We start from the raw sequence: 15,931 nt of genomic DNA, 5'->3' as shown, positions 1-15,931 counted from the left end.
CGAGAACATGAAACCCTTAGATCTTCTGGAGGGTCTCCATGTATCCTTCTTGTCTCCAGATCTTTGAGGTGACTTGAATCTCCTTGGGGGACGAAAAAACTTTCCTGGCGGTTTTGTATTATGAAAACTTTTTTTTCCATCCGCCGCTTTCTCCAGGATTCTCCTTCACAAGGAATATTACATAGGTGACTTTTTGATGACAAGTCTCCTGACCAGTTCTTGAGCCACAGGGCTGAATTAGACAATGCTGCTGACCTTGCTGATAATTTAAGAGCATCTACCAATGCGTCCGCTAGGAAGGCCGAGGCCTTTTGTGCCGTAGTGACCTCCGTAACCAGCTGTGATCTTGGAACACCCGACTTGATCTTCTCTTCCAGCTGGGTAAGCCACATAAACAGTGATCTAGACACACAAGTAGCCGCGATGTTTGGCTTGAATGTTCCTGCTGACGCTTCCCAGGAAAGTCTCAGAAAAGTGTCAGCTTTCTTATCCATAGGGTCTTTTAAAGCCCCAGAATCCTCCACTGGAAGAGCCACTTTCCTAGAGACTTTGGATATAGCCACATCCACCTTGGGCACTATGTCCCATGTCTCCGTATCTTTCCCTGCGAAGGGATATTTTCTCTTCATGGCTCTTGGGAAAAAAACTTTCTTTTCCAATTTCTTCCATTCTGCTCTGATAAGGGAGGAAATGTTATTATGGATGGGAAAGACTCTTTCCGCTCTCCTAATCCCTGGAACATAATGTCTGTAACTGAGTGTTCCTCCTTCTCGTCCTCTAGCTCCATAGTATCCCTGACCAGCTTTATCAAATGCTCTGTATCTTCTGCTGGGAACAAGGGTCTACCCGATCTATCTTCTTCCTCAGAGCCTGACGATAGATCTTCTGGGCTAGAGCTTGAGTTGTCTGATACTCTGATAGAGGTGCCGGGGGAACTCTGAGATCTAAGGGATTTTTTCATCCCCTGCATCGAACTACGCACTTCCTGTTGGATAAAGGCATGCATAGATTCAAACAGAGACGACTGCTCCTGATCTACCATACGCTGTATACATTGATCACAGTTAGGTTTCGGATGCGAGTCCGGCAGGTCATCTCCACAAATCCTACAAACACGATTTTTAGATTTAGTGGTAGTTTTCCCCCTACGCGTCTCTTCCCTCTAATAAAAAAATCACATAAGAGACTTATCACTACCAGTTTAAAGGCTTAGAAAGGCCCCACTTAACATGCAGCGGACTATCCCACTAAACTATAATTACCGTAGCGGTGTCCACTGAATCTCTACCACCGTCGTTGGAACTCATACCGCCTGGTGGAGAGTAAGCTGATTATTCAGGTCCTCTGACCAAGAAACAGCAGCAGACAAGCTGGATGCAAATCCTGTAGCCGGCTGCCGGTGTGGAATACACACAGAACTCCTGTGTGGGACCAGAATTTCAAATCTCCCGCCTGGTGATGTCATCAGGGTGCGCGCTATCATTTTCCTTGCCCCACTTCCTGTCTCCACAGTAAGTGGGGCGGATGCCATCTTGGTTTTTCGGCCTGCACCAAACCAAACGCGAGCGATCCCCCGGCCTCAACACCTGACGTTCCCTCCACACCTGTAGACTGTCGCTGCGACCCGCAGCTTCCATCGCACCACCCCGCCGAGTCTTCTACACCCTCTGGTAATCGCTTGGCGGGGGACATGCACGGCCACCGCGGGGTACCTGGGACTCCCATTCCCCCTCTCGCCACGAAATGGAGCCTCTCTGAGGCTCCCTGGATCCCCGTCAGGGACAGGAAAGCCACTGAAGGAGGAAGGATGGGCCGCGCTTAAAAATATCTGGGTTTCCTGTCCCTGGGGGCGGATCCCTCTCTCTCTGGTTGGGTGCTGTCATGGTAAGTGGGGGAAAAGACTCTTTTCCAGTTTTAACCCCAAATAAAAATGAAAAAAAAATTTAAACTTTTATTACCTTTTTAACTAGCTCTATGTGTCCCGAAAAGAAACAGTGCAAATATTGTTAAGGTAGTATTAAAAAAAAAAAGTTGTTGCCCTTAAACCGCTGCATACAAAAATTTGGTAAAAATGCCACTAGAGCCTTTTGAGGCTGCATCACTAAGGGGTTAAAATCCATCTTACCTCTGTATGTAACAGTTCTCTATGTCTGTCACCTCCATTTTTCAGGGTAACCCTTTCTATACCTGCAAATGATAATAGTTCCGAGTTGCTTTCATGCATTGTGCTTATATGGTGTATGAGATGGAGAGAACCTTTTCCTGGAGCAATATATTTATAATACTCTCTAAATCTGACATATAAGGGTCTTATTGTCTTGCCAATATAGAGACACTTACAAGGGCAAAAAATACTTATACCACGTAATCTGTGTTGCAACTGATGGACTGATTAGTCATGATCATTAAGTTCTTTTTTCTGGTCATTGTGAAAGTTTCATAGAACAAACAAATGTGATGCCCTAGATTCTCAACCAGCTCAAAGGAAGGTCAGTTGTATAGCTTCTCTAATCAGCAAAACTGGTTTATTCTGTGCTAGCATACTTGAACGAGGGTTTTCTAATCATCCATTAGTCTTTTTACACAGTTAGCAAGCACAACCATTAAACTACTGGAGTGGTGGCTGTTGGAAATTGGTCTATATAACTATATATATATATATATATATATATATATATATATATATATATATATATATTAGTACAGGCGGTCCCCTACTTAAGAACACTCGACTTACATACGACCCCTAGTTACAAACGGACCTCTGGATATTGGTAATTTCTTGTACTTTAGTCTTGGGCTACAATAAACAGCTATAACAGTTATCACAGGTGTCTGTAATGAAGATTTAGTGTTAATATTGATTCTTATGACAACCCAACATTTTTAAAATCCAACTGTATACAGATACACCCCTGAAGAAGCCACAGGGCTAGGTGGCGGAACGTGTGGGGAGCCAGCCCCCCTTCCTGTTATCCCGGTGATATCTTTTCATTTATTTAGCCATTTCACAGCATATAAAGCTTTGATTGTATTTACTTATGCTTGATATTATACCAGGAAATTGATTATATCATGCAGATATTACAGGGGAGAGGGTTTTACAGCAACCACTGCTTATTTTTTGCACATATCTACGTGGCTGCTATTGTAATCCTTGCATTATTTTGCACATATTTGACTGTAGTATGAATTTAATTTCTGATATTTTTTCAAAAACTACAGTCGGTACCTTTAACATGTCACTCTGTTTGTTTGCACTGAATTGCTTGTTTTTGACACGTGGTACCAACATTGGCCATTAACTGGTTTCATGACAAATCATCAATCTGGCGCCCCCTGCACACTACACAGGCAAACTGAACATAATACAGACTGTGCTGTTCTTATATATATTTTTTTAAGGGGAAGGGGGGCTACCTGCAGCAATCTGCTATGGGGCCCAAGCTCCCCTAGTTACGCCCCTGATCTGCTCTGATGCTATCTAAGAACAACTGGTTGCCAAAACTATAGTAATATTTTACTTTGACTGAGTGCTCTTGACCTTCCAGTGCTAGATAATGGTTTGAGTTATTTGACTTATTTCTATTATCTAGTACTTGCATATTCAGCTCTGGACAACATTGTTCTTGATTCAAGAATAATATTGGAATTGAGGATCATTCTCTAGGTTTGTCATCTTTTACATCTACTTTTACTAACCTGATCTCTAAATGTTGGAATATCTTGGATATAATTTTATTTCTATAAAATATAACATACCCAAATATATTCACATGGTAAATGTTTCACACTTAAATTGTATGTTAAGTAAAGCACATTCTCCTCTTTTACTGCAGTCATGTGTCCTGTTTTATATTGCATAGTATAATGTATGCAAAGCTCCCCAGGCTGCATTTTTTTGCATTACAATGGGTTTATGATGTAGTTAATCATAGCAGCTCACTATGGGATTTTACTGTATGAATGGCAAAGCATCACTGTCAAATCTTGGCACAAACATTTTCTTAGTTGAGGTGGATTTGCTAGCTGTTATAAACAGTAGATTCCTCTGGTATTAATAAAAGGGATACACTTCACAAAGTATAGCAGAGCTTTCTACAATGTCTTTACATTTATGTTTTTGTATGTAAGTTTTTTAAATTCTTTTAAATTTTGGTAGCAGTTTACATAAAGTGCATAAATACATTTATTTTTGGAATATCAATAAATGCCTGCTTAAATGTCAAGGTTCATATATAAGGCGCACAGGTTCAGAATACAAGCCGGGGTCACATACCAGGGAACACGTAACAGAGTCAGAGGACGAGCTGGGGTCACACACGGGAGGGCAAACAGAAACCTACTCTATACAGCTAGTTAGAACTAACTAACAACCTTACTCAGGAGTGGAGAAAAGGGAATACTGGGCTATATGACGGGAGGTGCAAGCTGGGAAACCCCCTGCTCCTTTAAAAGGAACCTGTTATTAAGTTTTTCACAAGTACAGGTAGTGGCAGGTCCTATGGATCCCTTCTAACTATCTGATATACTAATTTCAGCTAAAAATGGTTTCCCTCAGATTTCCTTAAATCAGAGTTATAATCTTGCCTGGTATCTATGCATCTTTGGAGAGAGTCGAGGGGTGTGGCCTAATGTCATGTGACCAGGGTGACATCCTCACAGTTCCTTAAGCTACTTAACATTAGTAAACTGTAACCCATATACATATCTGACCACATAAAACAATCACAGCGGCCTATATGGACTTCTACTCCACTTCATGCAGGTTGATGTGGTTTCATGTGATACAATATGCTGTCATATCATGAGATGTATGCTTGATGTACAGTTTTCTAATGCTAAAAAGCTAAAGGACCTGTGATGTGTCACCCTGGTCACATGACATTACAGCTGCATACAGAGATAGCCACATAAGCCATTTTTCCGCCCATTTCTCCAGCTTCCACAAATCCCTCTGTAATACTTTACTATCAACCTCCGTATTAATTACTTCACACAGCTTTGTATCATCTGCAAATATTGAAACTTGACTGTGTAAACAGTCTACGAGATCATTCATAAAAAATATGATGCTGACACGCCACTCCACTGGTAACGTCAACCCAATCTTATCCGGTCCTTTGGAGCTCCCTAAAGTGCATTGTCTGATGACAATGCAATGTGCCGCAATTCACCAAGATCATGCGCATGTGTCGCTTCCTTGCTCAGGTCCGCCATAAGAGTTCACCATCTTCTTCCCGGTGCATGTAAGTGCATTGGATGCGACACAATTTGAAACTTTAATCCCGTGCTCAGTCCAAATCAGTTGGATCTTCCAACGGCCCGCCCCTCAATTTCTGATGCATGAAAGCCGGCCGCTGCGCCAAAATCTGATCACGTATGACACAATCTCCTGCTAAATCCCTGTCACAGCAGCGCAAATCCCAAAAATGTCGGGAAGTCTGACGGAAATGCAATCCACGGACCCTTAGTAAATAAACCCCTATGTTTTCTATCACTAAGCCAATTGATTATCCAAATACACAGATTTTCCCCTAGTCCCAGCAGTCTCATTTTATCAACTAACCTTTTATGCTGCACTGTATGAAATGCCTTGGAAAAGTCCACATATGCAACATCCACAGCCTCCCCCCAGGTTCAGTCTGCAACTTAAATCTTCATAAAAGCCAATCAATTTAGTCTGACATCACCAAGCTTCCTAAGTTTCCTACTTTTGTGATGCTTTGCCAGTCCTTTTCTGCAGCTGTCTTCAGCTGCTACTTTTTGTTAGTGTTTCTGCCTTAAATTTCATCTAAGGCAGAATATTATACTTTGCCCTAAACTCCAGTGTTGATTTCACTATATGATTTGCATCATTGTACAACTGTTCTTTGAAGTGCTGTCCAATTAACCTTGCTGCATTTGGTTTCATCTTAATAGAAAGTATATCCCTATACTTTTACCTCTGTACTTCATTTACTTCATTTTTCCTATCATTCTGGTACAGGATGAGTTTTAGTGTATGCTGTTCTAAAAATGAGCGTTTCTTTAGATCGTTTGGTGAAGACCTACTTTTTGGAGAGTGTTCTTCTCCTGCGTGGATGTTCTGAAGGGGTTTTTCTTCACCTTGAAAAGGATGCTGCCATCATCTATAACTTTTCCATGGACATCTAGGCCTTTTAGAGTTCCCACGCTTACCAATACACACTTGGTTTTGCCACTTCTAACATTTCTGTCTACCTTTTAGCCTGATAATTGTCCATTTCACTTCTATTGAGAGTTCTGTTTACTATAATTTGTGGGTTCATGGAAATAGATTGCAAATGCAACAAATGGAATCAACTTCAGGGAGAGATCATCTAGGGAGAGATAAATGACGAATTACTTTTGTTACCCACCACAAATGTCTTACTTATTATAGATCTGTACATTAATGTGCAAAAGGGTAACAATGTTATGAATTTTTTTTTCAGACTCCACATATCTTCCTTCTTCCTTGACTTAGACCTTTTTTCATTTTTACCTTTCCATTTTTCACTCCCCACCTTCAAAAATGTATTACTTTTTTATTTTTCTATGTAAAGAACTAGAGTAACTAGAGTAAGAGTAACAAATTGCACTTCAATTCCAAATGCAGTGAAATTGGTGAAAAATTGCATTTGCGCCATAGTCTTGTGGGCTTGGATTTTACAGCTTTCACTGAGCGCCCCAAATGACATGTCTGCTTTATTCTTTGGGTCGGTGTGATCATGGGAAAACCAAATTTATATAAGTTTTGTAATGTTTAAAATACATTTAATACAAAAATGAAAACCTCCTGTACAAAAAAAAAATTCTTCATTTTGCCAACTTCTGGCGCTAATAACTTTTTTCATACTTCCATGTACTGTGTGTTGTGTAATTTTTTTTTTTAATGACTTTTGATAACGTTTTTAATGCTACCATTTTAAGGACTGTATGGCCTTTTGATCACTTTTTTCTGACCCCTTAGGGTACTTTAACCCTAGGTAAAGGATTTATTTCACCATATACTGCCATACTACTGTATGGCAGTATATTGGGATTTTCCACATGATATATTACAGTGTGCAAATCACACATTGTTTTGTTTTCAAACTCTTTTTATTGTTTTGAACTAACACGCATTATTTTACATACAGTTGAAAGTTACAATTCCAGTATACAGTAACAATTTCTATAACCATATCTGCGGTGATATCAATTCTCACAAGGTTGTCCAGTATAAGCATTTTACAGATATGCATGAGACCCAGCGTAAGCTTTTTTCATCTTTTCCTATCTTGTTTCTCCAGGCCAGGCCAGGTGGGAATAATAATTTTACCGTCTCCTGTATTATCTGAACGTGAATTGAAGGTTGTTTGCGGGGTATCGCTTAGCATCATACAGACCTCAATGAAGTTTAACGAACAATAGACAAGACAGAGACATGTAGAATGGGGGCAGGGGAGGGGTATAGGGGAGAGGGGAATTCAAAAAAACCTGCTGGACGAGTTCTAGAATTTTTACTTCCATTCACCTGCGGCCTGGTGACCATACATCTGTGGGACAATCCCACAGATGTATCATAGTTGATCTTGTGCTAAAGTTGACCAGTATGTAGCAACTTTTGAAATGTATAGGAGAGATATTGGATCAGACATGCTTAAATCCAATTTAGAGCATACTTATATGAATTCATATAGTGTTAAAAACCAAAGGTGGATATCCTCCCTTCACGACGACAGCACCCACCAGAGAGGGGTTCGCTGCCAGGGATAGGAGACCCAGACTAAAAACTTCCGACAGCTCCCATCACTCCTCAATGGTTTCCTGTCCCTGGAGGAAAGCCCGGTTGAGCCTCATGAGGTTTTCCAGACTGTCCAGTGAGTGCTCATCTGGACATAGGGGGAGGCAGTAGTCTATCTATCTCCCCCAGGTGTCTGCAGCCTCCTTCCATTTGAGGCATTCCTCAGTGCCTTGGAGTAGTGCTGGAAGCCGCTAGTTGCGGTGTAGCCTGCGTGAACAGGGTGGTCCGTGCCTGGGCGAGTGACTGTGCAACGCCACAGCTTTTCTTCATAGTGATTTTGATGCTTTTCCACTAAAAATTGTGAATGTTGAATCTGCAGTATGAGCCTGCTGTATTCTTATGAAAAGTTTTGTTTTGAATCAAGTATTCAGCAGATGGTGACACAAGAACATGCAGCCATTTTTGACTCTATTCATACCTTTATACAGCAAGGAGTGTGAAATTCTGTTTAATCTTCTTCTTCTTCTTCTCCCTTTAAGAAGACTGAAAAATCCCCAGATTCCCCTGGCGTGTCTAGAAAATCTGATATGAGTTTGAGGTTGATTGAGGATACTGACCATCTTGTTAACCTTGTAAGCGCCACTATGGAGCGTGAGCATGAGAAGGAACAATGTTCCATTCAGGACATCATCTTTCAGGGCTTAGGTGAAAGGAAGACGAAAGTTTTCCCCATTCATGAGAATAAAATATATAGGAAATCGGCTTTATTGGTTTAGAACTCGGTCTTAAAGGACCCAGCTGCATTCAAGCCAAATATTGTGGCAATGTGTATCCAAATGTCTCCTCATGTGGCTCACTCAACTTGAAGGTAAGATAAAGAATGACGAATTGTGGGATTATGTCTCTTCGGTGCAGAAGGCTTCTGCTTTCCTTGCTGATGCTTCAGTGCGTTTAATCTAGAACAGGTATACAAAAAAGTGTCCAAGGGGCACTGCTATTTAACCTTTCAATAAGTTGGTAAAACCAGATCTCTATGGCCGTATTCTTCCTGTTGGAGATGTATGACAGATATTAACGTATATGTGGTGGTGCTCAGAAAATAGAACAGAGTCACTTATTCATTAGTTGGCACTAACCAATTCTTCTTTAGAACATCGTCTTCTTTATTCTTTACATCTTAAAAAAATAGCATGCGTTACAGAGAGAGGAAAATTGTTACACGTTAGGGACGAATAGTTTTGTGCATATCCTAGCGCTTCACTTTGCCTAAGTCTTATGGCGTCCTGACAAAAGTTTTTAAACCACGGCACCAAAAGTTGATACTACGTAGCTAGAACACACCTACACCTTAGGAACAACATGATTGGTTAAAAACAAATGGAGGGATGGAGCAATGTGTTGTTACCCCCCCCCCCCCCTACTAAAACTGCAAGATGCCGTGGTGGACCTGAAGGGAAACAACTTTGTTTTATGTAGCCAATCAGGAAGTTGCATTGAAAAAAAAGGGGGAGGATCTGATCTAGACTGGAAGCATCGTGGAAACTGAGCGATGGACCTGAAGGGAGCCTCATAGGGTGTTACTAGTCCAATCTGCTTGTGCTGATGACAGCAAGGGGCGGGGTGTAACTGGAGTGTGGGCTTAGATAGATAGAGCACTTGTCTTGATGGACAAGTGTCTTTTTTCAACCGTATAAACTATGTAACTATGAAGAGCAAAGACTCTGGACCTGAAGGAAGACTACTAACTGCACATAAACCAGGTAATACCTATTGAGCGGCATGCTTGAGCTGAAAGAACTTACAGAACGAAATCTAGGCGTTTCTTTTTTACACATCTAGCTCTTATTTAAATATAATTACTCATTTGTTCATCTTTTTGAAGTAATACAACAAGAAACAACTATTGCAAAGCATACAGTTGGACTGCTACTGCATTTTTTTTATATATATAAAAAGGTGAAGTATAACGAACAATGGGCAAAGTTAAGGTAATAGCTAAATATTTACAAGAAAACTTCCATATCGTTCTTGTCGTTAAGCCCTACGGCGCCCCTGGCTTCTGTTTTAATGATCCATTGTGCCTCTTTCTTTAGTAATATTTTGTGCCTATGGCCTCCATAGGTGGGTATCTGGACTTTTTCTAACCCTGCAAAGATTAGTATACTTGTGTCGCCTTTATGTACTTGATTGATGTGTTCTATCAGACGTGGTGCTCCTTTACCATTTACAACTGAATTCTTATGTTCTCTGAATCGTGTGAACATAGCTCTAATTGTCTTACCTATATAGAACCGTTTACATGGACACAGAATTACATAGACAACATAGCACGATCTACAGGTTATAAATTGCATGATTCTATGTTCAAAACTCCCTACATTCAAAATTTTTGCCTGTCATCATCTGGGTACAATGGTTACAGTTAGCACATTTATGGTTTCCTATCGGGACACATTTATTGAGCTAATTTTTCTCACTTGGAGACCATCGAGAATCTTCTACATACTAGGTAATCTTTAACCCCTTAAGGACCAGGCCCTTTTTTGTTTTTGCGTTTTTATTTTTTACTCCCCACCTTCAAAAATCTATAACTTTTTTATTTTTCCATGTAAGGAGCTGTGTGGCGGCTTATTTTCTGCGTAACAAATAGCACTTCGTAGTGATGGTATTCAATATTCCATGCTATGTATTGGGAACCGGGAAAAAAATTCTAAATGCAGTGAAAATGATGAAAAAACACATTTGCGCCATTTCTTATGTGCTTGGTTTTTACAGCTTTCACTGTGCGCCCCAAATGACAAGTCTGCTTCATTCATTGGGTCAATACGATCACGGGGGTTACCAAATTTGTATAGGTTTTAAAATGTTTTCATAAATTTACAAAAATTAAATCCTCCTGTACAGAAAAAAAATTCTTCATCTTGCGCTTATAAATTTTTCATACTTTAGTGTACGGATCTGTGGGTGTTGTCATTTTTTGCGACTTTTGATGACGTTTTCAATGCTTTTAATTTTAGGACTGTACGACCTTTTGATCACTTTTTATAGAATTTTTTCTATTTTTCATAATGGCAAAAAAATGCCATTTGCGACTTTGGGTGCTATTTTCCGTTACGGGGTTAAACGCAGTGAAAAACGGTTATTATATTTTGATCAGGCATTTTCGGTCGCTGTGATACCTAATGTGTTTATGATTTTTACTGTTTATTTATATTTATATCACTTCTAGGAAAAGGGGGGTGATTTGAATTTGTATGGTTTTTTTTTTTTTTGTTACTTTTTTTAAATTTTTTTTTTACTATTTTTCAGACTCCCTAGGGTACTTTAACCCTAGGTTGTCTGATTGATCCTACCATACACTGCCATGCTACAGTATGGCAGTATATGGGGATTTTGCTCACCATCTATTATAATGTGCAAATCGCACATTATAATAGATAGCCGAGATCATGATAGCCTCAGATCTTTGTGTGATCCGAGGCTGTCATGACAACAGATCACGGGGAGCGACGATCAGAGCCAAGATGGCGGCGCCGATGCCGATCGCGGGTCATAGCGACGGGCATTTGCTTCATAATCGCGATCGGTGAGTATGAAGAGGGCTCAGCCCCCTTTGAACATATTCAAAGCTCTATACTTTCTCTTGTCTAACAATAGATTTCAGTTTGCAGATTTTAGGCTACCTTGAGGATAAATACATTTATACATCAGATAATCAATTTCTTAAGTATATCCGGATTTATCATTGTTGTGTGGACAATATTTTCATAGCATGGTCAGGTACCCCACAGGAATTTGTAGATTTAGTGTCTTATCTTAATTGCAACTCCATGAATATGTTCTTCACATACCAAATTGATTCCAAGAAAATGGAATGTTTAGACGTAGAAGTAAGTATTTAAAATAGCAGTATTGTAACAACCATGTATCGAAAGCCTACCTCTACTAATTCTTACTTACGGTTTTCGAGTTACCATCCAAGTTATGTTAAGAGGCCTATTCCCTACGGACAATATATTCATCTCAGATGTATCACCAATAGAGACGATGGGGCAGATTTACTTACCCGGTCCATTCGCGATCCAGCGGCGCATTCTGTGTGGAGTATTTGGGTCCTCCGGTGATTCACTAAGGTAGTTCCCCCGATGTCCACTGGGTGTCGCTGCTGCGCTGAAGTTCGTCGGAATGCACTGAAGTCCACCAAGCCGGGCTGAGTGCAGGTAAGAGTGTGTCAAGCGACCCTTTTCTTTTTTTTTGCGGCGGTTTTTCCGAATCCGTTGGGTTTTCGTATGGCCACGCCCCCGATTTCCGTCACATGCACGCCGATGCACCACAATCCGATCACATGCGCCAAAAACCCAGGACAATTCTGGAAAAATCACTGCAAAACGGAAAAATTCGGGTAACCCGCCGTAAAAACGCGATTCGGGCCCTTACTAAATGACCCCCGATCTGTTTATGATCGAGACCGAGGATCTCACAGAACGCGTATGAAAGAGAGGTTACCCCCAACATCTCTTAAAACAAGCAATGGAAAAAGCACTAAAAATGACTCCTGAGCAACTATTAAACAAACCCTGCAAAAAAGAAAAAACAGAGAGGTTCGTCTTTTCATTTGATTATAGTTCTATGGCCCCCAAAATCAAAGATACTATCAAAAAGAATTGGTTTATGGTAAAGAGTGCCCACAATCTAAAATCAATTATGGTAAAAGCTGACCCACAACTTAAAACTGCAGCAGATTACGGACCCTTGGTAACCTTCTGTAGAAGTAAGACAATTAACCTAGTGCGTATCAGATTCTTGAGGTCTCCAAGTGAGAAAAATTGGCTCAATAAATGTGTCCCGATAGGAAACCATAAATGTGGTAACTGTAACCACTTTACCCAGATGTTGACAGGTAAAATTTTGAATGTAGGGAGTTTCGAACATAGAATCAATTTATAACCTGTAGATCGTGCTATGTTGTCTATGTAATCCTGTGTCCTTGTAAACGGTTCTATATAGGCAAGACAATTAGAGCTATATTCACACGATTCAGAAAACCTAAGAATTCAGTTGTAAATGGTAAAGGAGCACATCTGATAGAACACATCAATCAAGTACATAAAGGCGACACAAGTATACTAATCTTTGCAGGCTTAGAACAAGTCCAGATACCCACCTATGGAGGCCATAGGCACAAAATATTACTAAAGAAAGAGGCACAATGGATCATTAAAACAGAAGAAATGGCCCCCTAAGGCCTTAAGGACAAGAACAATATGGGAGTTTTCTTGTAAATATTATATCTAGCTATTACCTTAACTTTGCCCATTGTTTATTATACTTCGCCTTTTTATATTTAGAGCTGTAAACGACATGTAAACGACATTTTTAATGTGTAAAAAAAGATACGTCTAGATTTCGTTCTGTAAGTTCTTTCAGCTCAAGCATGCTCCCTACCTGGATCAATAGGTATTACCTGGTTTATGTGCAGTTAGTAGTCTTCCTTCAGGTCCAGAGTCTTTGCTCTATCTAAGTCCAAACTCCAGTTACGCCCCGCTGTCATTAGCACAAGCGGATTGGACTGGTAAAACCCTACCAGTCCCCCTTCAGGTCCGTCCCTCGGTTTTCACGATGCTTCCAGTCTAGATCAGATCCTCCCCCTTTTTTGCCAATGCAACTACCTGATTGGCTACATTAAACAAAGTTGTTTCCCTTCAGGTATGCCACAGCATCTTGCAGTTTTAGGAGGGGGGGTTAACAACACGTTGGTTCATCCCTCCATTTGTTTTTAACCAATCATGTTGTTTCTAAGGTGTAGGAGTGTTCTAGCTACGTAGTAGCAACTTTTAGCGCCCTGGTTTAAAAACTTTTGCCAGGACGCCAGAAGATTTAGGCAAGATGAGGTGCTAGGATATGCACAAAACTAAGCGTCCCTATAACGCTCCTGTGTAACAATTTTCCTCTCCATTTCAGCTAGAACCTCAGCCTTGTCAAATTCTGCCATGAGGGCCCTGTGGCTTAAAGAAAAGCTACCATTTGATTTCAAGCATTATGAAGCAAACATTGTTTAAGTTGAGTGGTTTTGCTGAAAAAACAATTATAAAAATTCAGGACCTTGGAAAAGCTGGAACCACATTACACACGGAGCTTCCTGAACAGCCAAGACAGGACTAATTAACCTGAGCTGGAACAACAAAAAGGAAAAGGGAATGGCATTAAATACAGTGCAAACAAAGATGGCCATTAGATGATACAGTCAATTACAGGAGCCAATAGGGCTGTAGAGACCATCCTGTCAGAAGGAAAATGCATTCTTAGAAATCAGGAGGGTAACAGGATGGGAGCTTTCGAAACAGGCAAGAGCATGAGTAAGAGCCTGGCAGTTCTATGATATTGGGATGGGATGCAAGTACTATCATAATAGCGGACAAGTACATTTCCTTAATCCGGATATCCCATTGGCAGTGAAAGCTTAATCCACCATAGGACAGGTGCCCCTGGTGCTAAAGGGAGGGTCATATGGAGTCAACCCGAGGGATTACAAGTGTACACTCATCTCCTATAACCTTCAAGCCCTGCAGGTTACAACTCTATTAGAAATGGAAAAGGAGTCTACACTGTTAGAGAAAGGAGACTCTCAATGAAGACAAGATTATTATTGATGGTCGAATTGGGCTAACCCCTTGTGGTTACCTGTTGCACCCACTAACTAATAATAGGGTTTACATGTAACGAAGCAGACCTTTGAGTATGCTCCCTGTAGCCAATCTTCCCATCAATAATAGAAGCATAGGACCAAAAAATAACAGTGTTAAATAACATAAATGAGGGAAGACATACTTATATAAAGAGGGAAAACAAAGTGGGGATAGGAGGTAAGTGACGAGAGTTGGGGGGGGGGGGCCTGGGACTAAATTGGGGGCTATGTATGCATTGCTGCCTATGTTCCTGGGAGCATGAGGAGTCTAAAATTCTGGGACTCATGGAATGTCGCCCATGTTGCCTAGAGTGTCTGCCATCGCTTCCTCCATTCGATAGATGAGCAAAAGTTCCTGCACCCATTCAGAAACTGAGGGAGGTATGGCGGAACGCCATCTACAAGGGATCCCTGTCCGTGCTTCTACAAGGAAGAACCGCAGGAGGTTGCCTTTTTGTTTCCGTGTGGCGATGGGGAGGATAGAAAGTGCGACCTCTGTGGTTTTAGGAGCTACTGTGCCAATCACATCGGAGGCCACCTTAAACACCGTGTCCCAGAAAGTAGATGTTTTCTGACACGTCCTCCATATGTGTAACATGTCTCCCCTATCTGTCCCGCATCTCCAGCATGTGTCCGGGATCGAGGGGTAGAATGAGAGCAGCAAGGTCGGAACCCTATACCATCTGGAGAGGATTTTATTGTTCCTCTCTTGAGCAGCGTAGGATATTCAGAGCTTGTGCATGAACAGGAACACCCTATCCCAGTCTTCAGGAGACAGTGTGGTGTTTAAGTCCCTGGTCCATTTATCAAGAAAGGGCAGGGGTAAACTGTCCGATTCCTTATATTCGTGAGATGCAGTGTTGCGGAGATGATGCTGAGTGGAACATGGATTTGAAGGGGCTCAGCAGGGCGTTAAAGGCAGCCAGGTTGCTTAAGAAAGGCTCCCAGACATTTCTATCCATGAAAGGTTAGAAGATGTGGACAGATCTAGAATCTCAGCGAATGAGGGAATTGGGGCTTCAAAGCTTCAGGGTCCGGGCAAGAAAGAGTGTTTGGGGTTCAATTTTTATGTGTTGAGTTGACACCAACGGTAATACGCCTATAGGGATAGGAGAACTATATTGCTCCAGGCGTAACCACTGCTTGGTATGTAGGTGGTAATGCCAGTAATCGAACCAATATTGAGCCCTGGTGGTAAGATTTAATGAAGGCGATTTTTTTTTTTTTTGGTTCTGCTTTGGAAAAAAATTCTCGAGAAAGGCATTTGATAGGAAGAGAGTCTTCCCTAAACTTTATGTCCAGAATAAGTTTTTTCATCCAGTAGGTTCAACCCTCTCCTTTATTTCCCCTCCCCTGCTGCACTTAAAGTTACAAATTTATGGGGCAGGCTGGGACATTCTCTGTTTCAGAAAGGAGTCCTACAAAGATTTCCTGTTCAAGAAGAAATGACAGGGTTTTATTCAACCTTGTTTCATGTCAGAAAAGAAGACTGCTCACTACATACCATAGTGTACTTA

General features: G+C 41.0%; 1 protein-coding gene across 3 annotated transcripts in view; it reads left to right on the top strand.

Annotated features, from left to right (window-relative positions):
• Positions 1–15,931, top strand: part of ACACA (acetyl-CoA carboxylase alpha) — a 377,264-nt gene that overhangs the window by 343,698 nt on the left and 17,635 nt on the right. The gene's annotated exons all lie outside the window — the stretch shown is intronic.

This window comes from Engystomops pustulosus, chromosome 2 (assembly GCF_040894005.1).
Source record: "Engystomops pustulosus chromosome 2, aEngPut4.maternal, whole genome shotgun sequence".
NCBI lineage: Eukaryota > Metazoa > Chordata > Amphibia > Anura > Leptodactylidae > Engystomops > Engystomops pustulosus.
Note: the sequence above shows the minus strand (reverse complement) of the source record. Positions and strands in the feature narration are given on the sequence as shown.